Raw genomic sequence first — 25,883 nt, 5'->3', positions numbered from 1 at the left:
TCTGGTCCACATGCAATTTCATGTTACAGCAATGTGTTTGGCTCTGAAATGACCTAGCAGGCCACTCAGTTCATCAACACCCAGGGATGGGTGCTACATGCTGGCCTTGCTGATGATGCTCAGATCCCATGAAAGAATAAAAAAAAGCCCTTAAGACTTGCCTAATAACAATATATCTGTCGCAGTTTCAACATTTTCAATTGATACAGCCTCAGAAACTTTTTGATTGAGTTAAAATATTAGATTTTAAGTGGCACCTTAAAGAAGAGTCAATCTCAGAACTTCAGGTCTTGGCAGTTGAAGGGGTGGTTGCTAATGTTAGGTAGTTAAAGCCAGTATGTGTTTGTCTCCAGGAAGGTATTTTTCCTGTTGCAATGCGTACATTAGCTCCTGTTTCATGAGAAACCAGGTGTGTTGTTAAAGAATCCAACAAATATTCATTACAGCCAACTATTATTACAAAAAATATTATAATCACAGTCACATAAGTGGCTGAGCTGGTATTAAGCTGGTATGTTACACAGAGCACCATACTGCCAATGATCCAAGGTAAGATGAAGTTTGTGATCTTTATAGCGATAGGTCAATTGCAATGAGACAGTGATGAGATGATGAGTTCACTCTTAATTAAGGCATACTGGCATATCGTCATTCTCAAGGGTATACTGACATACTCACCATGACACATAACGCCACAGGCAGGGCGTACGAAAAGAAAAAGATACTTCGACTTGCTATCTGTGGTTTCTCTCCGCAGCCTTGTAAATCAATATGAACTTAAGGAGTTTGTTTGAAATTAGCGTCATATATAGATAGAGCAATTAAGAAGGCATTGAGCATGCTTGCCTTTGTGGACTTTTGAAAATAAGAGTCGGGACATTATGTTGAGGTTGTGCAGGATATTGTTGAGGCTTGTTTTGGAGTACTGTCTCCAGTTCTGTTCTCCCTGCTATCGTAAGGATATTAAGCTGGAGACTGTTCAGAAGAGATTTACTAGGATGTTTCCAGGAATCAATGGTTTGAGTTATAAGGAGAGGCTGGATAGGCTGGGACATCTTTCACTAGAGCGTATGAGATTGAGAAGTGACCTTCCAGAAGTTTATAAAATAATGAGGAGTAGAGATAAGATGAATGGCAAGTGTCTTTTCCCGAGGGTGGGGCATTTCAAGACGAGGGGACATATTTTTTAAGGTGAGATGAGAAAGATTTTGAAATGAAATGAGGGGCAATTTTGTTACACGGAGAATGTTTGTGTGTAGAATGAACTTCCAGAGGAAGTAGTGGATACGGGTACAGTTACAATGTTTAAAAGACATTCAGATAAGTACATGATTATGAAATGTGTGAGGGATTTGGGCCAAGTGCAGACAGGTGGGACTAGTTTAGTTTAGGATTATGAGTAGCATAGATTGGAGGGTCTGTTTCCATGCTGAACGACCCTACGAGTTCCATAGAACTGCTGCAGTCTATTAGATCAGTAGTATTGTGGCACAATTTCTGTGAATTCTCCTGAAAAGCAGAAATGTGCAAGTTTATTCATAAATTATGTGTACGAATTTTAAATCTATGTCAATACTGGTCCCAATCGATCTGACTTTAGAAATAACTCTGCTGTTGTAATCTGAATTCTCAAGAGTAAGAATTGTAACGGCACACAAAGTGCACACCTCAAAATCAAGTGAAGGTGGGACGAGATGAAGGACACTGAAGAAGAGATGAAATGTTGACATTTGAAAGTATCCAGATTATTTGAGAATGGAATGCCCAAGACAGTTAAAATGTCCCTTGAATTTGTCGACCAGTTAGATCAGCAGAAGAGACTTAAACACGGAGTGCGCAAGGTGGGGTATGGGATATTAAATGACTGGTCTGTCTCATACTTCAAAATGGTTTAGTTGTCAGGCTGTCTAGAAATGTCTAATTTACTAATCGAGTTTAAATCAGAAATTGCAGGCTTGCATGGATGCTCAGCTGTAATGCTCCCTTAAGGGGTGAAGGGCATGGTTGGTAAGATTAGATTTTTGGTAAAAAGATACTGAAGCATGTTCTTTTTAAGTAACGCTGCAGTTGATTAGATTTCGAGACTCGTAGATTCAATTGGAAGGTTCATCGAAATGTTCCACTTGTCTAACTTCACCAAGGTCACACTCACTTACAAGAAATGGAATCCAGCTGGCTTGCTTTTCACAATTGTGAATAGTCTTGGCTGGTTGCCAGAGATTTACTCAGCTGAGCAGCGTAAATGGGCTGATTTTCTGAGGTAAACATCAACATCAAGCAGAGTCATAATCAAGTCTGCATGCTATTCATTAACTAATTGGTCAGGCTAGTGAAAAATCTCCAAAAGGCATTTCTATATTGGGCTATATTGATTAGAACTAATTGCCCTTTATTAGAATAACAGAAATGCAGTAGTACAGAGGGATTCGGATGCAAGATATCCCAGCATTAGGTAAAACCAGTTAGAATCAAACCAGATGCTTTTGACTCCAGAAGAAACCCTCCAGGTGGAATTGTTCCAAATAGGCTCTGGGGACCCAATGTTACCTCCAGCCTGGCCCCCATTAGTACCTGCTCAAAACATTAGATCCATCTGTTCACGCACTTTTCTGGTGGTGCCAACTCCTGGGCAAAGCAGAAATTTAAAACCAATCAACTTCAGCTGTTTTACTGGAATGAAAACACAGGAGAATCTCCTCTCAATAGAGTCACAGAGTCATACAGCGAGGAAACAGCCCTTTGGTCCAACTCGCCCATTTCGATCACGTTTCCCAAAGTAAACTAGTCCCACTTGTTTGCTTTTGGCTCATATCCCTCTAGACCTTTCCTGTTCATGTACCTATCCAAATAACTTTTAAATGTTGTAACTGTACCCACATCTACCACTTCCCCTGGGTAGTTCATTTTACTTACAAACTACCCTCTGTATGAAAGAGTCGCACTTCAGGTCCCTTTAAAACCTTTCCCCTCTCACCTTAAAAATATGCCTCTTAGTTTTGAATCTCCCACCCGAGGGAAAAGGCTGGCTGCCTACACTCTACCTCTGTGAGAGGCAGGCCTGGGAATAAATTCTAAGTGCTCTGCGAACTTGAGAAAACCAAGAGGCCAGCACCCAGATGTGGCAGGGTCATTAACCACTCGGCCTTTATAACGCACCTAACGAATCTGAGGTGCCTTCCAGGCACTAGATGTTGATCAGCTCTCAAATCTGAACATTGCAAGCTGGTGCACACCCATGGGTGACACTGGTGGCTGCTAGCAGGGGCCAACGTCCACTTGCGGCCGGCACTTTGCAGTCTCCGAGCTCTGTTTTGTCTTTGTCCCTTTGCACGTCAATGTTGGTCGACGGTGGTAAAGCGTTGGCACAGGGGCGTCACTGCAGCAGTCCGTGAGGTGGGCCCAGGGCGAGAGATGCGACTCTGATGTTGGTTGGCCAGAAGTCGGCAGAGATGGAGAAGTATTGGCTCATGAGACAAAGATGGTGCCTGAGGATGTTTGTTGGGTCTGGTGTAGATGGCAGCAAAGTGGTGATGGAGAGATGGTGGCGCAGGCATCATTGGTGGCGGTGAGCTGGCTCAGCACTGACAGACTTTCTTCAAGCTATATCTCTTTTCTCCCCTTATTCTTAATTATTCAAAACAGCGCAGTATCGTGGCGACAAATGAAAGCTTTTCGCTGAATTTTGTTGTGTTCTTACTGTAAACTACGTGCGACAATAAAATCAAAATCAAAGCCAAATCATCCGAGGCACCAGAATGGAGTATCTGATGGACCGCCCTGGTTTAAAATAACGGTGGAGAAGGTGAAGTAATTAAAGTTCGGGTGGAGGGACTGACTTGGGTTTTAATGCTCTGTTCAGAGGATTATTATGGGAAGGAGAAGGAATGGTAAAGACTAATAGGAGAGGGACAAATGTAAAACTTGTGTTGATATGGAGCTTATCATGACAATGCATTTTAACAGTCAATCACAGGTGAAAACAAAAAATACTGGAGATCACAACAGGCAGCATCCATGGAGAGAAAGTACCTCCACCAACCTGGTGTACAGTATTCGCTGCACCCAGTGTGGCCTACTCTACACAGGAGAAACCAAATGCAGACTGGCTTACCACTTTATGGAACGCCTCCGGTTCGTGTATAAGCAGGATCCTGACCATCCTGTAGCCAGTCAATTTAACACAGCGTCCTGCTCCCATGCCCACTTGTCCATTCACGGCATGCTGCAGTGCTCCAGTGAATCACAGCACAAACTGGAGGAACAACACTCTACAACTAGGCACTTTACAACCTGCTGGACTTAATATTGAGTTCAAAACTTTTAAACTGTGAACCCACTCCCATTCTCTCCCACAAAAAGCCCATTCTGAGGAAGGGCCACCAGACCCGAGATGTTAATTCTGACTTTTTTCTTCACAGACCTGCTGAACTCTTCCGGCAACTTCTGTTTTTGCTCCCATTCCTTTCCTTACTTTTAGCTTAAGAGATAACAAAGTGTGAAGCTGGATGAACACAGCAGGCCAAGCAGCATCTCAGGAGCACAAAAGCTGACGTTTCGGGCCTAGACCCTTCATCAGAGGGTCTAGGCCCAAAACATCAGCTTTTGTGCTCCTGAGATGCTACTTGGCCTGCTGTGTTCATCCAGCCCCACACTTTGTTATCTCGGATTCTCCAGCATCTGCAGTTCCCATTATCTCTTACTTTTAGCTTTATTTGTTCCATTCTCCGGTACCGTGTCCTCTCTCCCCTCACCCCACCCCAAGGGGGACTGCCTGTCCTTTCCAGTCTGGAAGGTAGACACACAATTGTTCTGCCATTCTCACATTGTGATCATTTAATCTGAACTATCAACGCCTTTTCTCCACCGGCCCATTACACCTCACCGCTGACTGTAACACACCCCCACCCCAACTATGGCATAAATACTGCCCCCTCCACACTTACGCTTCACCTCTGATGAAGAGTCATCTGGACGCGAAATGTTAGTGTGTTTTCGCTCCATGGATGCTGTCTGACCTGCTGTGATCCCTAGCATTTTCAAAACAGAATCTGACAGCTGCATAATTTTTCCTAGGTACTGCCTTAATATTGAGAAGTATAGCAGCCAATTATAACACCACAAGCTCCCACCAGCAGCAATTTATTACCGACAATCTGATTTGGGGATGCTAATCGATGAATCAATGATGATGAGGATGCTGGTAAAATTCCTAGCCTCTCCCTTGAAATTGTGCCATGTGTCATACCTGAGAGGGCAAGTGGACTTTGATTTCAATTTGTGACAATAGGTGGCATATCCGACAGTCCATAGACCCCTCAGTACTGCACCAGAGAGCCAGCATGGCTTACTTGCTGCGCTCTGTGTCTTGGTGGGACCACAGTAGAAGACAGTCAGTCCCCTGAAAGTGTGAGCTATGTGAGGGAGAGGGTGGTTTTAGTATTACTCCAAGTACCTGAGGAGACACAACACCATTGCGTTCCCCAGTGAGATCTCTACGTGAAGTCATGGGATCATTCATAGAAACAGGAGACACAGTAACAGAAGCGATAAGTTATTGTGGGGCAGGAGCTGCCATAACAGCTTACAGTTGTATCAGTGGATAATATGGACCTGGGTTTTCTCAATGCAGTGCGCTGGACTTCGAATATTTTGCAAGCCGACTAGGACTTCAAAAAATTCGGCAGGAGACTTCCTACGAGATTGCTTGCTGATGAGTGAGTAAAGGGTTTGAGAGTTCAGGATTGAATCTCCTTCTCTGACATTTGTCTGTACAACAGTTGATGTCTTCAACCATCTCTCCTGAAAAGATGTCAATCCCCATTCCCTCACTACCACTTCCACCCCAGTCATTGAGCCTGTCCTGATATCAGGTCTGTCAGAGCCCTATTAACCTTCCCCTGCTGACCTCTCTAACATCTGAGGCTAATCATCAGTGGAAATTGGGAGAGCTGTCCTTCCGATTAATCAAGACACAACCTGACATAACTGTACCCACTGAGCCATACACTCCTCCATCACTACCTCTTCATATGGCTGGGCCCAGAAGCACGACACAGCCATCAGAACTAGCGGCAGAGTCAGGGGGAATGGCCCTTGGCTTTCTCAGCGGTGACAGCAGACTCCATGCAGTTTCCATGGCATCAAGTCAAATTAGTTCAGGGGTTGCCTATCACCCTGTCTTAATCATTGACTCAGTAATTGTCCATGTTGAAACCACCAAGAAGAAACACTGAGGGTGGCAAGGGCACTGAATAGAATGGTGGATGTGAATGTCAATGCCCATCACCGTGTCTGGTTCAGTAGCAGTGCTAATGACTGATCTGCCTGGGCTCTGGAGGATGTATCTACCAGGACTGTCCTGAAGCAGGTAGTGAGGGGACCAACACGAGTTACTTTGACCTTGTGCTCACCAATCCACCCATCACAGATGCATTGGCCCATGACAATCTTGGTAGCAGTGTCTGTACTGTGTGGCCTTGTGACGACAAAGTCCTGCCTTCATAAAGAGGCCACCCTCTGTGATGCTGTGTGGCACTAGCACCATTCTAAATAGGCTAGATTCAGATCAGATCTAGTCCCTCAAAACTAAAAATCCACAACACGTTGTGAGTCATCAGCTTTATTGCAATACCCACAGTCCGTAAGTTGACAATCTGCCATGCCCCCTGATTTACCATTCCCCCCAAGCAACTGGAGCAAATCTAATTCACCAATGAGTGTTTCTGTTACTCGTTCCAGAGATCTCAACATTGTTGACATGTCAAGCCTTGCTTGCACACTCCATTTGCCCTATTATGAGGGCACATCAATGTCACACTTGGACAAATGCTACCTTGATGTCAGGAAGCAGTGTCTTTCACCTCACCTCAGCTCCTTCCTTCACAGAGTTTGTGCCCCATCCGAGTGCGATGGAATATTTTCCAATTCCCTGAATGAATGTCGCTCAAAAAGCTCAATGTCATGCTAATGCATTTGATGCAATTCAGACAACTAGTCTACTGCATGGAATGAGTGGATTACTTTATGAGGAAAGGCCAGACAGACAAGGCGTATTATCCTCTGGAGTTTAAAACAGTCAGCAGTGACTTAATTGAAACACGTGGTCCCCATCATTACAGACGCCAGTTTTCAGCCAATTCGATTCACTCCACGTGATATCAAGAAATGGCTAGAGACACCGGATACTGCAAAGGCTACCAGCCCTGATAACATTCCGGCAATAGTGCTGAAGACTTGTGCTCCAGAACATGTGCTCCCCGAGCCAAGCTGCTCCAATTCAGTTACAACTCTGGTATCTACCCGACAATGTGGAAAAATACTTAAATATGTCCTGTACAGAAAAAGCAGGGCAAATCCAACCCGGCCAATTACCGCCCCATCAGTCTCTTCTCAATCATCAGTAAAGTGATGGAAGGTGTCAGTAACAGTGCTATTAAGCAGCACCTGCTCAGAAATAACCTGCTCAGTGACGCCCAGTTTGGGGTCCGCCAGGGCCACTCAGCTCCTGACCTCATTACAGACTTGGTTCAAACATGGTCAAAAGCAGTGAATTCCAGAGGTGAGGTGAGAGTGACAGATCGTCCACTTGGCACTTCTAGCTGAAGATTGCTGTGATTGCTTCACCCTTATCCTTTGCACTGACAACTTGGTTCTTCCATCACTGAGGATGGGGATATCTGTGGATCCTCCTCCTCCAGTGAGTTGTTCAATTGTCCATCACTATTCACAACTGAATATGGCAGGACTGCAGAGCTTAGATCTGATCCATTGGTTGTGGGATCACTTAGCTCTGTCTATCACTTTGTGCTTTCACTGTTTGGCATGCAAGTAGTCCTGTTTAGTGGCTTCACCAAGTTGATACCCCATCTTCAGGTATACCTGGTGCTGCTCCTGGCATGACCTCCTGCACTGTCCTTTGAACCAGGGTTGATCCCTAGCTCCTGGAATGCCCTGCCTGTCTGTCTCTTTCTCTGCATGTCTGTCAGTCTCTCTCTCCCTATCCATCGCTCTCTGTCTGTGTCTCGCTATGGCACTAAGGGACAGGGATCAAGGACTTCGATGTTGTGGCCATTTCAGAGACATGCATAGAGCAGGGGCAGGAATGGTTGTTGCAGGTTCCGGGATTTGGATGTTTCAGTAAGAACAGAGAAGTTAGTAAAAGAAGGGGAGGTGTGGCAAGGGATAGGTGTATGCCACTGGGCAAGAGTTATAGCTGGGGGAAAGGAAATTATGATGAGATTAGGCAAGATTTAGGGAGCATAGGATGGGGAAGGAAACTGCAGGGGATGGGCACATTAGAAATGTGGAGCTTATTCAAGGAAAAGCTCCTGTTTGTCCTAGATAAGTATGTACCAGTCAGGCAGGGAGGGAGCTGTAGAGTGCGGGAGCTGTGGTTTATGAAGGAGGTGGAATCTCTGGTCAAGAGGAAGAAGAAGGCTTATGTTAGGATGAGATGTGAAGGCTCAGTTAGGGCACTTGAGGGCTACGAGGTAGCCAGGAAAGACCTAAAGAGAGAGCTCAGAAGAGCCAGGAGGAGACATGAGAAGTTGTTGGTGGATAGGATCAGGGTAAACCCTAAGGCTTTCTATTGGTATATAAGGAATAAAAGAATGACGAGAGTAAGATTAGGGCCAATCAAGGATAGTAGTGGTAAGTTGTGTGTGGAGTCAGAGGAGATAGGGGAAGCACTAAATGAATATTTTTCGACAGTATTCACTCTAGAAAACGACAATGTTGTCGAGGAGAATACTGAGATACAGGCTACTAGACTAGGTGGGATTGAGGTTCACAAGGAAGAGGTATTAGAAATTCTACAGAGCGTGAAGATAGATAAATACCCTGGGCCGGATGGGATTTATCCTTGGATCCTCTGGGAAGCCAGGGAGGAGATTGCCGAGCCTTTGGCATTGATCTTTAACTCGTCATTGTCTACAGGAATAGTGCCAGACGACTGGAGGATAGCAAATGTGGTTCCCCTGTTCAAGAAGGGGAGTAGAGACAACCCTGGTAATTATAGACCAGTGAGCCTTACCTCAGTTGTTGGTAAAGTGTTGGAAAAGGTTAAAAGGGATAGGATTTATAATCATCTAGAAAAGAATAAATTGCTTAGGGATAGTCAGCATGGTTTTGTGAAGGGAAGGTCGTGCCTCACAAACCTTATTGAGTTCTTTGAGAAAGTGACCAAACAGGTAGATGAGAGTAAACCGGTTGATGTGGTGTATATGGATTTCAGCAAGGCGTTCGATAAGGTTCCCCATAGTAGGCTATTGTACAAAATGCGGAGGAATGGAATTGTGGGAGATATAGCAGTTTGGATCGGAAATTGGCTTGCTGAAAGAAGACAGAGGGTGGTAGTTGATGGGAAATGTTCATCCTGGAGACCAGTTACTAGTGGTGTCCCGCAAGATTCGGTGTTGGGTCCACTGCTGTTTGTCATTTTTATAAATGACCTGGATGAGGGCGTAGAAGGATGGGTTAGTAAATTTGCAGACGACACTAAGGTCGGTGGAGTTGTGGATAGTGACGAAGGATGCTGTAGGTTGCAGAGAGACATAGATAAGCTGCAGAGCTGGGCTGAGAGGTGGCAAATGGAGTTTAATGCGGACAAGTGTGAGGTGATGCACTTTGGTAGGAGTAACCGGAAGGCAAAGTACAGGGCTAATGGTAAGATTCTTAGTAGTGTAGGTGAGCAGAGAGATCTCGGTGTCCATGTACACAGATCCTTGAAAGTTGCCACCCAGGTTGACAGGGCTGTTAAGAAGGCATACAGTGTTTTAGCTTTTATTAATAGAGGAATCGAGTTCCGGAACCAAGAGGTTATGCTGCAGCTGTACAAAACTCTGGTGCGGCCGCACTTGGAGTATTGCGTACAGTTCTGGTCACTGCATTATAAGAAGGATGTGAAAGCTTTGGAAAGGGTGCAGAGGAGATTTACTAGGATGTTGCCTGGTATGGAGGGAAGGTCTTATGAGGAAAGGCTGAGGGACTTGAGGCTGTTTTCATTCGAGAGAAGAAGGTTGAGAGGTGACTTAATTGAAACATATAAAATAATCAGAGGGTTAGATAGGGTGGATAGGGAGAGCCTTTTTCCTAGGATGGTGACGGCGAGCATGAGGGGGCATAGCTTTAAGTTGAGGGGTGAAAGATATAGGACAGATGTCAGAGGTAGTTTCTTTACTCAGAGAGTAGTAAGGGAATGGAACGCTTTGCCTGCAACGGTAGTAGATTCGCCAACTTTAGGTACATTTAAGTCGTCATTGGACAAGCTTATGGACGTACATGGAATAGTGTAGGTTAGATGGGCTTGAGATAGGTATGGCAGGTCAGCACAACATCGAGGGCCGAAGGGCCTGTACTGTGCTGTAATGTTCTATGTTCTATGTTCTATGTAATTCCTGAACAGACTTCACAAGGTGGATGTTGAAAGGATGTTTCCTCTTATGGCAAAATCTGGAACGAGGGATCATCGGCTGTAACATTTACAACAGCGATGAGTAAACATTTTTCTCTGACAGTTGTGAGAATTCCCTTCCTCAAATCTCTAAATACTTTTAAGGCTGAAGTAGATATATTCTTGATGGAAGATTATGGGGAAATGCAGGAATGCAGAGGTGGTTAAAATCAGACCAGCCAGGATCTTATTGATTAGTGCAGCAGGCTTGAGGGGCCGAGCGGCCTCCTCTTCTTCATTGTTTACATGATCATATCTTCCAGGACAAGGCAGCACCAACTCAAAACTTAAAAATTCACTTCACCACCAATGCCCCAGTAGCAGCAGTGCGTACTTATCTACAAGATGCACTGCAGAAATTCACCCAAGCTCCTTAGATAGCACCTTCCAAACCCATGATCATTACTGTCTAGAAGGACAAGGGCAGCATATGCACGGGAACACCACCCCCTGCAAGTTACCCTCCAAGGCCTACGCCATCCTGGCTTGGAAATATGTCATTGTGCCTTCACTGTCATTGGGTCAAGAATCTTGGATTCCCTTCCTCACGGCACCATGAGTGTACCCACACAGATGGACTGCTGTGCTTCAAGAGTGGCTCACCACTATCTTTGCCTGGGCAAGTTGGGTTAGCAAAATAATTGGCCCTTTGACAGCAGCATTCCACAAGACCACAAAATACAGGAGCAGAAATAGGCCAATCAGCCCATAGGGTCTGCTCTGCCATTGATCATGGCTGATATGTTTCTCAATCCCATTCTCCCTGTATCCCTTGATCCTCTTACCAATCAAGAACTTATCTACCTCCATCTTAGATACACTCAATGACTTGGCCTCCACAGACCTCTGCAGCAATGAGCTCCACAGATTAACCACCCTCTGGCTGTGAAAATTCCTCCTCATTTCAGTTCTAAAGGATCCTCCCTTCACTCTAAGACTATGCTTGTGAATCCTAGTGTATCTTGCTCATGGAAACATTGTCTCCATGTCCACTCTAACCAGGCCTCTCAGTATTCTGTAACTTTCGATAAGATTCCGCATCACCCCACACTACCTCCCCCTTCCCCCCACCACCCCATGCATCCTTCTAAACTCCATTGAGCACAAACCCACAGTTCTCAACCACTCCTCATATGACAAGCCCTTCATCCCTGGGGTCATTCTTATAAACTTCATCTGAATTCCTTCCAAGGCCAGCACATTCCTTCCTGAGGTAATGGGGAAAAAACTGCTCACAATATTCTAAATGCAGTTGGACCAAAGCTTTGTATAGCCTCAGTGGTACATCTCTGCTCTTGTAAGCTAATCCTCTTGAAATGAATGCCAACATTGCATTTGTCTTCCTAAACTGCCAACTGAACCTGCTTATCAATCTCATGATGGTTTAAAAAAAAATCCTGAATTTGTCTTGATTTTTGACTGTAGGCTTAATTGAAAATTTTTTTTTACCATTGACAATTCGAGAAATATTCCAAGAACATTCATGAATTTAATGATGTTGACTACTCCACTGAGTAAATTAATGCTCTAAAGACAGACATTGTGAAAGCAATTTCTAAAATGCCAGCCATCATTAATAACAACTGGTTGGAGAGGTACTAATGTTCTTGTCTAACTTAAACAGCTGTACCAGCAAGACAGCTCTTGTAACTTCTACCTTTCCTCTTTCAACCCCCTCAAGAAAGCGTCCTATCTCTCTCCTCCACTTGTACTCATTCTCTGGCTTCATCTTTCCCTGTTCTATTTCTCTTTTCTCTCCTCTCCTTCCTTTTCTCAACCACCTCCCCATCTCTCCCCTGTTGCGGTACTTAAACTATCAGGACAAGTCTGGAGACCTTTTCTCTGGCAAAGAGAAGGCTGATATGTAGTATGAAACTGTGAAATGTCTTTGGAACTGTGACTAAGGTTTAGTAGGAAAGACGTAGAGAAGGTGGTGCCTCTGCACTTTTGTTTACCCATGGAATGGTCGGGTTGTGGAACTTGCTACTCCATGGAGTAAATAACTTTGATAATATTCGAAGTGAAGCTAAGTAGTTATGATGGATAAACAGAAAGGGATCTGGACCAACTGGGTTGAATAGCCTGTTTCTGCTTTGTAAATTCCATCTGCTTCTCGCTCTCTCTGCCTCCTTATCTCCACTCTCCATTGCTGATTCATTCCTTCCTCTACCCTCTGTCCCCTTACCTCCTGCCTCCATTCCACACTATCCCTCACTGGCACACCCCACCTACACCATCCTGTCCCTCTGGCCTCCTCATCTATCCCCATTCCTCACCCCTTACCACTTTGGGTATCTCCTTAGCCTCTAATGCTGAATGCCCTTTTGCCCACTCTCCTCTACAATCCCACTTCACTTCATCCCTGCAGTTTGTTTTTTTGCTGATCTCAAACATCTTAACATATTTGTCTTATTTCTCTATACTGTAATTGAATGGTGGTCAGGACATGTCAGGAGGTCAGAGATTTTAAGGAAAACTAATAATTGCCAGCAAAGATCATTAAGTACAAGTATTTTTACATTGATGTATTGAACACCAGAATAATTAAATACAAGTCTGAAGGTCGTGTATGACATAAAAATCTTTCCTGAACCTGGTTGAAAACTTGGAAAGGTTTAATCTAAAAAAGTGATTTAGAATGTATGAGGATAAAAAAAGTTGGACTGGGATTGAAGCTGTTATCAAGAGAGGGCCTTGAAGTAGTGAATGCAGCTCCAAAACATTTCCACTGGGAATTACAATGGCAATAAAAGGGCAGTATGAATAGAATTATTGGAACTGCATATCACAATCAGTTATGCTTTCACCTCTATGGTAGGTATTCAAATCTTACATTAAAGTTACATCCTAGTTAAGACTTTGGTAAGTATTAGTCTACTTCCAAGCATCTTACTGTAGTCTCTCCCTGGTGTGCAGTATTCCAGAACGTTGTGTTTGGGTAACAGTGGAGTGGATTGGGCATTACAGTGGCTACAACGCAAAGAGTGAAATTTTCATCTTTGGAACTGATTGTGCAAACAGTGGCAGGGACCTCTTTTGGAACAGGGTGGTATCCTGACCTTCTTCGCAACTTGTGACATATTCACTTGTAGGTAATAAGTCACATTTTATGGCTTGGTGGGCAGGAGGTTTTGGGCACTGTCCAAACCATCAGGGCTTCCAGGGTCCACCATGCAGACACCATAAGTAAAAGACACCTACACACTCGCCCAGGGGCATCACTCAAACGTATCCTTCATCATGACCTTGGTAATACAGCTGGCAAAAAGCATTGCCATGTTTTAGTAATGATTTAGATTCACCAGGATGTTGCTGGGACTGGAGGGTTTGAGTTATAAGGAGAGGCTGGGACTTTTCTCACAGGAGTGTAGGTAGCTGAGGGATGACCTTATAGAGGGTTATAAAATCATGAGGGGCATAGATAAGGTGAATAGCAGGTGTCCCTGGGGAGGGGGGGGGGGTGGGAAATGTCAACACTAGGGGGCAGATTTTTAAGGGGCGAGGAGAAAGTTTTAAAAAAGACACAAGGGGGCATCTTTTTTTAATACAGAGAGTGGTTTGTGTGTGGAATGAACTTCCAGAGAAAATGGTGGTTCAGTTCCATCATTTAAAAGGCATTTAGGTAATAACATGAATAAGAAATGTTTGGAGGGTTATGGGCCAATTGCATGCAGGTGGGACTAGTTTAGTTTGGGATTATGGGAGGCATGGACTGGTTGGACCAAAACCGGTCATTTTCTGTGCTGTGTGACTCCATGACTCTGCTACCTTTCTAGATGATCTCCTAATGGCTGACCAGGACAAAAAGGTAATGCTTCTCCTTAGGGATGGCAACAAGGGGCCCCTCTGATAGTCAAAATCATCCTGGACAGAAGTGGCAACCAAATACGGTGCTAATGGTGGACTCGAAGGAACCTGGTTTCAGTGCTGCAAGAGGATAAATGATCTGCTAGGGGTGTCTACTCAATGCTTCATGAACGTGGCTTAGCATTGTCATGTTGCCACTGCATAGGACTGAAGACTGGGTGCCAGACATCTCCAACAGATGCATCGTGTGCAATCAATGTCTGCCACTTCATTCTAGTGCCAATGGCATTAGGACTGGCACCATAGTGGCACTGCATCTCATATATCTCCCAGGGACTGGACTTAAAGCATACAAGGAGTATTTAGCAAACCAGACTGCATATTCATGCAGAGAGGCTTCACCCCAAATCCTTGCACAAAGCAACATCTTATTTCTGAAGGTTTGGAATCAGGCGAGCTTAGAGAACGATGCTCACTCTGCCAGGTTCATGCCTCATGTATCCAAAGCCAGGTTTTTCAGCGCACGTGTTTCCCATGTTTTGAAAAAGAAGATTGCGCCTGTGAATGTAACTCCAGGAGGCTGGGCTGTGAATGAATATTCGTGGCATGCTAATGAACGCAGAGCACACTTCCCACCTTGTGAAACTAGACCTGCCTAAAAGAGTCTGGGAACTTGCTCATAAACCTTTATACCCGCTGTCAGCAAACAGATATTCTCCATCCCGCTTAATTAAACTCCCCAGCCTGCCCCCACCCTGTTAGATACACTACCACCCCCCACCTTCAAAAAGCTGCGAGTGGGCCTGGAAGATCCCTCCCTCTGCCTCCTGTCTTCCAGAAAAGTGTATTCCCACTGAACAGCAACCAACACCGAAGAAGTTAGCCTAACCTTTATCCCATTACTTCTTTCTTTTGTCTATTGGATGGGAATGCAGAAAAACAATTTTAGGATCTAGCCTGAACGATTGCCCGGAATACAGAAAGACCGCGTGCATGTGTGTGTTATTTGTAGCACAGCGGCTAATGCATCAAGCTCTTGTAGATATTCTGGATTTTAGCAGAGTATCTTGCGACACAGACGGGGAAACCTATATACACATCAGTTCTGCCCTGGCATTTAGAGCAGCTCTTTCTTCAATAGATGCCGATCTACTTTCAGGACTGCAACGGTTCAAGAAGGCAGCTCACCACCACCTTCATCAGGGCAACTACAGATGGGCAATAAATGATGGCCCAGCCCAGCAACGCCAATGGCTCGTGAATGAAGGAACAAAAAATGATTGCAATCAACAGAGATAACACAGTGTGAAGCTGGATGAACACAGGAGGCCGAGCAGCATCTCAGGAGCACAAAAGCTGACGTTTCGGACCTATACCATTTTAATAGAATAAAATGCACAAATGTACTTCATAGGTAGGTGTCAAAACAAAATTTGGCACCAAACCACAATTGAGATATTAGGTTGGATGTTCAAAACCCTGGTAAAAGAGGTTGTTTTTGATGGGTGTCAAGAGAGAGGTAGAGCTGTTCAGAAAGGGAATCCCAGAGTTTTAGAGCCTGAACAGTGAGGGCTTGGTTACAAGAGGGTGGAGCAAACCAACTGGAATGACCATACAGGCACCATAGAAGGAGTGCAGAAAACTTAATAGGGCTTAAGGGGATTACAGGGGTAGGGAAAACCGAGACCAAGGAAAGGCGAAAACATGGGTGAATGTCAAGAAATACATTGAGGCTTTGCTTAACCTGTAGTCAACCTTTATTCAGAGTGTTCGGGGCGTGGAGTGCATTGCCGGAGAGGATAGTGGATTCAGCCTCACTAGGGGCATTTAAGCGGCTATTAGATAGGCATATGGATGATAGGAGAAGATAGGCGTGGAGGTTAGATAGACCTTAGGTTTAGGGTAAAAGTTCGGCACAACGTCTATGTTCAATCGGTCAGCAAGCACAGGGATGAGAGGTAAACAGGATTCGGTGCAAGATAAGAAACAGGCAGCAAGGTTTTGAATAACCTCGAATTTCTAGAAGGCTGACAATGGAAGGCCAGTCATCAGTACAGTGGAATAGTCACGTCTGCAGATAACAAAGGATGGGTAAAGGTTTCTACAGCAGATAGGCTGAGGCAAGACAGAATCGGGCAATGATGGATGCTTTTGTAAGTGTCAGCAATATTTTAGCAGCGGAACTGTCACCTCTGAATTCGAGGATTATGGATTAAAACCCCACCCTGGATCAGATCATCTAGGCTGACCCTCCACGTACAGCACTGAGGGAAAGCTGTACTATTGAAGCTACCAACTTTTAGGATGAAATGTTAAGCCGGGGCCCTCACTCTGAGGTGGACATCATGACATTACTTGAGCAAGAAGAAAGGAGTTTTCCCTTGTGCCCTGAGCCATATTTATCTCTCAACCTAACATCTAAAATCAATGATCTGATTATCACTGCCTGTAGAACCTCTCTGTGTAAAAATTTGTAGCTGCTTTTCTCGCTGTGACTGAAATACAAAAACCCTTCATTGGCACGTAAAGCATCTGGGGACATCCTGGGGTCATAAAAACAATCAACATGAGTGCAATTCCTTTGTTGATTTATGCAATCTAATTGCTAACTCTCATATGGGGCGCCTCGTCAAAAATGGCTTTGGAAATCGAATTCGCAGCATTAGCAGAGCTGGCATTACCACTGTTTGGCCACATCCTGGATTAATTCAATTAAGTTAATGAGGCAGAAGCTTTCATCTCTGAAGACATGTTGAGAACTCCTAATGTTTACTTTACTCTCTAATTAAGTGATCATAAAACAAATCCCACATAATGCTTTTCAGCAACTACTCTAACAGGCTCATGTCAAACAGCCAGGCCTGCATCCAATTTCTTAGCTTCCTTAGAAAATAGGAAACCCGTACGCCTTGCTCCAAACCACCGGCGCCAGCACCAGATGACGTTCACTGGTGATCTTCACCATTTCACGAGGTACACACAGTGATCAATAAAAGTAAGTGCAGCTGCACAAACATCTCAAAATCCCTTAATCCTAGTGAAGGCCATAATAACGAGCTGTGGAAATCTAAAAAAAATGCGAAATGTCTGCTTCGATCATCAACCATGTAGTAAATCCAATACTGGCCCCTCAAAGGACAAAATGAATGTAGGTAATTGCTTCCATGTTTATAACAACATTGAGAATAAAGGTTAGCCATCACTGCTATATCTGCTACCTTTTAGCATTTCATAATTCTCTCTTCAACTACCTTCCAACTGCTTTTATACTCATTTTTAATCTCCTGATGCTATTTCTCTTATGTATAAGGATATATTCTGGACTGTAGTTCAATTTCTCTGCCAACCTCCCTGTTTAAGTGTTTAGGCTTTATTTTACTGTAGGCTTTTCTTTGATGTGATCATGTGCCAGACTGTCATCCCTGAATCAACAAGCCATCGGTTCAGATTCTTCCCCAGTGATACGTCTACACTGCTGCAGTCCCAGAGGAGTGCAACCTGTTGGATGTGGCTTCTTTCAGGTGAGATGTTAAATTGACATCCTTTCTGCCCTCTCAGAAATGTTTCTATAAAGTTGCAATCTGAAGTGGAGATTATTGGTGTTTGGGCCAATATTTTGGGAGACTGTGAGAAGTTTTGCATAGATGTATGCCTTTCTTTTTAGTTAGCTAGTGCAGTAGTTGTTTACAGTATTCATTTATGCCCGCAGATGGTCAGCAGTACTATGTATCAGTTGAGGAGAAATTTGGAGCTCATTCAGCGTAAAGGTAAAGGGACAAAGCAGAACAGAATTGATGCTAACTGATAAACTGAAGGCATTTCTGAGTGGTAGTAAATGAAGACAGTCACAGCAAACAGTGGAGCCAGAATCATGTATAAAATATCTAATCAGTGGCATTGCCATCACGAGTTGGACTTACTCCAGTATGGCCTCCTGTCTCCAATCAGCCTTATGTCTACCAAAAGCCGATTAACTTGCCTATTACCAGAGAGAGGGAGAGAGCTGTCTTTCATCGCCAATCACAAAATTAACAGATTGCTCACCATCAGATTGACCGTTCATCAAAGGTCTATTTCCCCAGGGTCTGGACTTTCTGTTTAACATGTTTACCCCACGTGTTAGTTACTTATTTGATGTTATAATAATTGAGAAACTTCATGAAGACCCATTGTTCTAAACCACAGCTAACGATACTTTCAGTTCAAACAGAAACATTTCTACAAGGTCAATGACCATAAAAAGGCATGGGTGAACACAGCAGGCCAAGCAGCATCTCAGGAGCACATCCTGATGAGATGCTGCTTGGCCTGCTGTGTTCATCCAGCTTCACACTTTGTTATCTTGGATTCTCCAGCATCTGCAGTTCCCATTATCTCTGATAAAAAGGCATGGATTGCTTTGATAGATAGAGACTATTTCCCCTGACTGAGGTTTGTTTTGAAGTAGAAGAGAATGTCTAAAAATTAAAGTCTGGTCTTTCTGCTTGAATTTTGGGAACAGGCAATGGATGCTAGACATTTGGAACTCACTTCTACAAATGCCAAACAAGTTTGCAATCAATTCAGATAACTTTAAAATTATAAAATGGCGATTATTCGATATTTTTTGTTTTAAGAAACACATATCTACATTGGAGAGTGGGTTGTTTATGTTCTAGGGAAGTTAAGGTTGAGAACAGATTTGTTGAAAATTGTGAGAAATTTGGACAGAACAGGTAGGAACTACTTGGTAGAAGAATTAAGAAACAGAGGGTGCGGGTTTAAAGTCATTGGCAATAGAAACAAAGCTGACTCAAGGAAAACCTTTCTAATGGAGTGAATTGTTCAGATCTGGAATACACAGCCTGAGGGTAGGTGGAAGCACTTTCAATGGTGGCTTCAGTGGGGAACTGGATAAGCTGCTGAAGGGGGCAAAAATAAAATGCAAGTCTGCAGGATAAAGGCAGGATGGTGGGTTAGGTAAACTGCTCTTTCAGAGAGCTAACATGGTCTGAACTGGACCACATACTTCCTGCAAGCAGCCAACCTCTGCTGCATCCCCATGGCAATGCCCTGAACAAACCAAATTAGAGGTCTGGCAGAGGTGGAGAGAGAAAGGATCAGCATTTTGAGTTCGGTGGAATTCAACATTAACGGTGCTTTTCTCCCCCAACAGTCTATCCAACCTCTCCACAAAGCTCAGACCCTCAGCCGAGGCAGTATCTTGGTAAATCTCCTCTGCACCCTCCGTGGTGTGGTCACATCCTTCCTATAATGTGGTGTTCAGAACTGAACACAAGACTTGAGGATTAAACCAGCAGTTTATACAGTTTCAGTATTTCCTCTCGGTTCTAGTAAGGGTAATAAGGTGCCTCTGATCTTCAGCACTTTCTGTACTAGACGCCTGTCATGCAGCTGAACTGCACAACCTTAGGTAAAATCCAACTATTCCTCAGGGCTGGATATACCTGAAGAGACAACATCACACACATGCTGACGGCAGTGGTGTGACGCCAAAGGGAATCAATAAACAGCCGAGATGCGTCTAGTGCACTCAAGAACCTCTAGGGACACTCAGCATATTTTCAGCACTGACCTTTATTATTATTAATAAAAGAGGCTTGCATGACACTGCAACGAATCAGGCTGACAGATATGTTGGCTCATTTAAATTTCCTGCGGGTCTCCTCACTCAGCGAGGTCCATCATTGCTGTCCATCAATTTCTCCAGAACATAAATGATTTAATTTATATTTCTGTAAATTCCATTTGCCCAAGCAATGAATCCCAATGTTAAACACATGTGCTTACTACTCCCAATTCCCTGGCTGTATTTTCAGAGATTGCTCTTTCTCTTTTAACTATGGGACTATTCTTCAAGCAAACTCGTCCATTTAAATAACTTGATAATTCCAAGCATTGCGTTCCCACTTTTCAGTTTTTTTAATAAATCTTAATTAAGATTGATTGGAAACTTCTCTTTCTGAAGAACTTTGTTTTCCTTTTTCTTAATCTCTGTTGCCAAATCAACAATGTTGTTGGATAATACACTTGGTTTACCGTCAGGAGTCGATAGCGTAGCTTTAGTGAGGAAGCGTGATTTCTACAAATTCAGGCTCATTCCAGATAATGCCTTACATCTAATGCAAAAGAAAACTGCCCCAGGGAAGCTGTAGAAAACAACTTCATATCTTGGATTCTCCAGCATCTGCAGTTTCCATTATCTCTCATAGACTCCAGGGTTTCTCAATGGTTTTGCTTGTCAGTGACACCTCTACCCCCACAATGTTCACCCACCTCCATGCTGCAAAAATTCCACAGACCGCGCCCCCAGCAAGAGAACAGCAACACATTTCCTGTATAAAATTTAGCAACACAATGGATCATGTTTTTACCATTATTTTTGTGCTTTTTGTTTCTTTCATGCGAGAATAAATGGCACATTTTCTTCATTTTCGAAAATGAAAACATCACCCCCACAACCAGCTCGCTCATAAATTCATTTTGTTACAGAGTGCGTTGAAGGGAAACCGTTCGGACTCAGCACCAGGGAGATCTCAACTGAAGATAATAAAATGTGAGGCTGGATGAACACAGCAGGCCCAGCAGCATCTCAGGAGCACAAAAGCTGACGTTTCGGGCCTAGACACTTCATCAGAGAGAAGAAGTTACCCTCCTCCCTCTGGACCAACCTCAGGGAATCTCTCTCCCATTGCAACTCTCTTGTGATCTCTTCAGCCTTGAAACTGCTCGACCTATCCCCTCCCTACCTCCCCACCTATACTCTCCTCTCCACCTATCTTCTTTTCTCTCCGTCTTCGGTCCGCCTCCCCCTCTCTCCTTATTTATTCCAGAACCCTCACCCTATCCCCCTCTCTGATGAAGGGTCTAGGCCCGAAACGTCAGCTTTTGTGCTCCTGAGATGCTGCTGGGCCTGCTGTGTTCATCCAGCCTCACATTTTATTATCTTGGATTCTCCAGCATCTGCAGTTTCCATTATCACTGATACAGATCTCAACTGAAGTTCGGCGCACACCTTCACTCCTCCCTGGACGAAGATCTGCTCAACAGATTCATTAGGGATTCACAGCGAAGAGTGGTGGATGGGGATGGGGTGGCGGCGCTGTAGGGAAGGGAAGGAGAGACATCATTTTCATTGTACCACCTATAAAGTATTCACGCTGTTCCCCACAAAAGCAACACCATTGTAGCCTAGGCTCCTATCCTAATGCATGGCTTGAAGCTGAGCCACACAGTCTGAAGAAGCGTCTTGACCCGAAACGTCAGCTTTCCTGCTCCTCTGATGCTGCTTGGACTGCTGTGTTCATCCAGCTGTACACCGTGTTATCTCACAGTCTGGGTTGACCTGCTCCGAGCTTTCCTCCATCTCCCTCTCCCACAATATTAACCACCTAGCCCCTCCCTGCAACTGCAGAGGGGATGCTGTTGGCGATGGTTGGTCATGTTCTGATGGTACAGCTTTCCTTCCCAATACCTGACCCAATAGATTGGCACTACTATTTAAACTTGAGGATCTATGGTGCAGGATCAAATTTCACACTCAGTTTCCAGTGTGTTGTCCGATTTAGAAGATTCATTTCAATCTGGAAACACAATGAAAAAAATGGTCTAATTTGGATTCAATACAATAAGGAATGTTACAACCCTCACAGAGTTTAATAATTAAAACAAAACTCCAGTGACTGACAGAAAAGATCTCACACATTTAAGACTCTTTATGTAAGAAACAAATGAAAAGCAACATTTGACGAAGCACTGTTTCAGTATTTCAACTAACTGAAATTACGAAAGGACAACTTATTTACTATTTAAAACAATCAAAAATGTCCCTCCACAGTTATACATTGTTCTGTCCCTTCAAGGAGACACCGTATTCCTGAGGAACCAATCTTAAACTGTTTGCAGATTTTCATCCACTGTTCCAGGTGGATAGTACTTAATCCATAAAATGAAAGATGAATCGGAGATCCTTCATTTAAATGCTTGCAAACCCTCTTTATTCAGAGCATGACCTCACACCTACATCCTTCTGCTGTCAAATCTTACTCATGGCAATGTGAATCACATGGGCCTTGTATCCAGATAGAAATGCTATTGCAGTATTCTATAAACTTTCAAATTTATACCATTTGGGACTAAATAACTTACAACAGTTTACAAAACCTGACATTCTCAACTCCTGTCTGGAATTCTGATACCAGCATTACCAGCACAGTTGTTCAAGCTTATAGTTTTGAATTTCCTATATCTTCTTCTCAGTAAAACAATATGAGTCCCCCTTTAACACCAAGCAAATTGTTGTTATCAGAATTCAGAACAGGTCAGATAATGCCCTTTATTCCTCCATTTTATCTTAAACAGTTAATCCTTAGACATTATAATCATACACAACTCTCATCTGTAACAGTAAAGAAAAACATAAGGAAATAAAAATGTTTAACTGCGCAGGAACATTTTATAGAAAAATGTTTTACACGTCTTGTAGCAAATTTTATAACATAGGAGGCAAGTGTTGGAAGTTAAACTGTGAGGAACTTCTGGCATGGACCATAGTTTCCAGGGCTGATTGGGCTTGTAAAGGGACAGAATTAATGAAGGCATACTGGATTAATTAGCAGAACAAGGCCATTTATAGAACACAATACTATAGCAGTTCATTCTAACAGTTTTAAAGAAAGAACACATATGGAGGAAAGGATTTCGACTTATATCTTGCCGTTTATGACTTCAAGATGTCCCAGAGTGTACTAAGATTCATCAAATACTGCAGAAATGTTGTCACTGTTGTAATGTTAGAAACTCAGCAGTGAATTTACAAAAATCCCACAAACAGCAATGTGAGGATGACCAAATACACTATTATTGGTGCTGGCTGTGGATTAGTAGTGGGCAGAACGATGGAGAGAACTGCCTCGCTCTTATTCACATAGAAGAGGCTGGATAAACTGGGATTATTTTCACTGGAGCATCAGAGATGGATGGGTGACTTTACAGAGGTTTATAAAATCATGAGGGGCATAGATAAGGTGAATAGCAGAGATCTTTTCCCTAGGGTTGGGGAGTTAAAAACTAAAGGGCACAATTTTAAGGTGAGAGGGGAAAGATTTAAAAGGAACCTGAGGGAGATTCATAGGCAGAACGAACAGCCAGGGGAAGTGATGGATGTAGGTATAGTTACAACATTTAATAGACATTTGGAATTACATGAATAAGAAAGGTTTACAGAGATATGGGCAAGATGCAGGCAATTGGGACCAATTTAGCTTGGGAAACTTGGTCAGCATGGATGAATTGGACCGAAAGATTTGTTTCCATGATATATGTCTCTATGACTCTAGAATCTATATGTCCAATGGACAATGAAAGATCACAGCGAAACTTAGAGGGTCCAAATTAACGGCTAGTTGAAGGGGAGGACAACAAACTTAAGGGCCAAAACTCATGGAGTGGAGGGAGCTGAGGTTACAGAATTTATTGGGTTTAAACCCTTGGAAGACTGAATGTAGCTGAATCTACACAATCCAACATAATGGACAGGGGGCAAGATCTATAGGACCTATGGGGGAAACAATCCAGAGATCACATCCCAGAAGGAATGTGAATCAGAGTTCAGGTAAGGGGCAAACCAGTAAACAGTAATCAGAATTGTCCAACTGCTATACTTATGTTTGCAGAAACTGAACAGATGGTATGGATGTGTATAATCATACTCCCAGCAGGGGTAATTGTTTTTATATAGTTTTAGAAGAAACCCACTATTTCATCAGACTGTCCATCTGCTTACAATAACTGTGTAACATAAGAAACACTTTTGCAGATTTTATACCAGATTCCTGTTGCGTTTAGACCTGAAAGCTCATCTGGAATTGTTTTCATGACTGTTTTAATAAATGCAAACGGTTGTAATGGGCAAATAAAAGAATGAAATAAAAACCCATCCACAAGCAGTACCAGTACAGTCAGAACACTGGCACCTACCAGACAATGTAGAAAATTGCCCAGGTGTGCCCTGTACACAAAAAGCTGGACAAACCCAATCTGGAAATTGTCAACCATCAATCTAATTTCATTTATCAGTTCATTGATAGGAAGGGGTTTGGCAACACATCTACCAACTATCACTTGCTGAGCTGGGTCATGCTCACTGTTACTCAGTTTGGGTTCTGACAGGGCCACCTGCCCCCTGACCTCATTATAGCTTTGGCCCAATTATGGACAGAACATGGACATGAAATCTGGAACTGAGGAGCCCAGCAAAACTGGAGTCAATGGGAATCAGGGAGAAACTCTCCGCTGGTTGGAGTCATACCTGGCACACAGGAAGATGATTGTGACCGTTTGAGGTCAGCCGTCTCAGCTCCAGGGACATTTCTGCAGGTAGTGTCCTAGGCCCAACCATCTTCAGCTGTTTCATCAATGACCTTCCCTCCGTCATAAAGTCAGAAGTGGAGATGTTCACCAATGGTTGTGTGATGTTCAGCAACATTTGCGCCTCCTCAGAAACAGTTCATACTACATGGCAGCAATGTAATAGCAATTTGAGAGTTCTGAAAAAAATGGGCATGGAGGGGGAATAGGCTTTTGAGGTGAGAAGGTAAGTAATTTTCAGAATGCTTGGCAGCAAGACACCATCCTGATGGATGAAGGCGGCCCTGGATAGAAGTGGCTGCAGAGATCAGCACTTGTGGGCAGGCTAAGAGGTCCTGGCTCCAGTGCTGCAAGAGGGTGAATGATCTGCTGTGCTCTGCCAGGGTATATACAGTGTGTTTGTTTTCTGTTCATCACACCATGTAGATGTCACTGGCTAAGCCACTAATTATTGCCGTGGGCAGTTTGGATGTAACCACATTGCTAGGAGTCTGCAGTTACACATAGGCCAGACCAGGTAGGGATGGTAGATTTCCTTCCCTAAAGGGGATTAGTGCACCATATGGGTTTTTATGACCAGAAACAAAAACAGAAATTGTTGGAAAAGCTTAGCAAGTCTGGTAGCATCTATGGAGGCAGCATGGGGTCCTTGACCCAAAATTCTCTTCATGGATCCTCAGCTTTACACGACAATTGACATTAAGTCACCTCGCTATTTCCAGATTTTAATTTCAACGCTATGGTGGGATTTGAACCCATGCTTCTAAAACTTTGGCTTGGAGCTCAGGGTTGCTAACCCAATGACTTTACCACTACCTACACCATCTACTTAATAGTGCATGCACCTATGGCTGTGTGTTAACATTGTGTTCTGCCACAGCATTGGCTGCAGGCATCTCCATCAGATGCATCATGTGCCATCGTTGTCTGCCACTTCATGTCAGCTACCACACTGACTCTCACACATCTACCAGAGTTCACACATAAAACACAAAAGAAATTGCAGCATTAAGGAGTACACATATCATAAGGTCACCAACTTTTCAGCATAACTAGGAGACTGTGCATATCTGATAGCTTCTTACCAAAGGCTTCCATGATCACAAATTTCAGTTCCGGATGAACTATTAGAAGTTGTATTGTTTATCCCCCTGCTACATGAACAATAAAGCCATAATAGTAATTATTATATTGAAATAGCCTGGCATTTAGAAATTTTCCACAAAGGCTAAGAGGTTACAAGCAATATATACTATTG

At 43.6% G+C, this 25,883-nt stretch overlaps 1 long non-coding RNA gene across 1 annotated transcript in view; it reads left to right on the top strand.

Annotated features, from left to right (window-relative positions):
• LOC125455894 (uncharacterized) overlaps nt 1–20,824 on the top strand; it is a 69,401-nt gene extending 48,577 nt beyond the window's left edge. Inside the window, exons 2-3 of the long non-coding RNA XR_007248335.2 lie at nt 17,642–17,778; nt 20,750–20,824. This is a non-coding gene — a long non-coding RNA (uncharacterized LOC125455894). The remainder of the gene's footprint in view (nt 1–17,641; nt 17,779–20,749) is intronic.
• The last annotated feature ends 5,059 nt before the right edge of the window (nt 20,825–25,883 follow it).

Source organism: Stegostoma tigrinum, chromosome 10, assembly GCF_030684315.1.
Source record: "Stegostoma tigrinum isolate sSteTig4 chromosome 10, sSteTig4.hap1, whole genome shotgun sequence".
Classification (NCBI taxonomy): Eukaryota; Metazoa; Chordata; class Chondrichthyes; order Orectolobiformes; family Stegostomatidae; genus Stegostoma; species Stegostoma tigrinum.
Note: the sequence above shows the minus strand (reverse complement) of the source record. Positions and strands in the feature narration are given on the sequence as shown.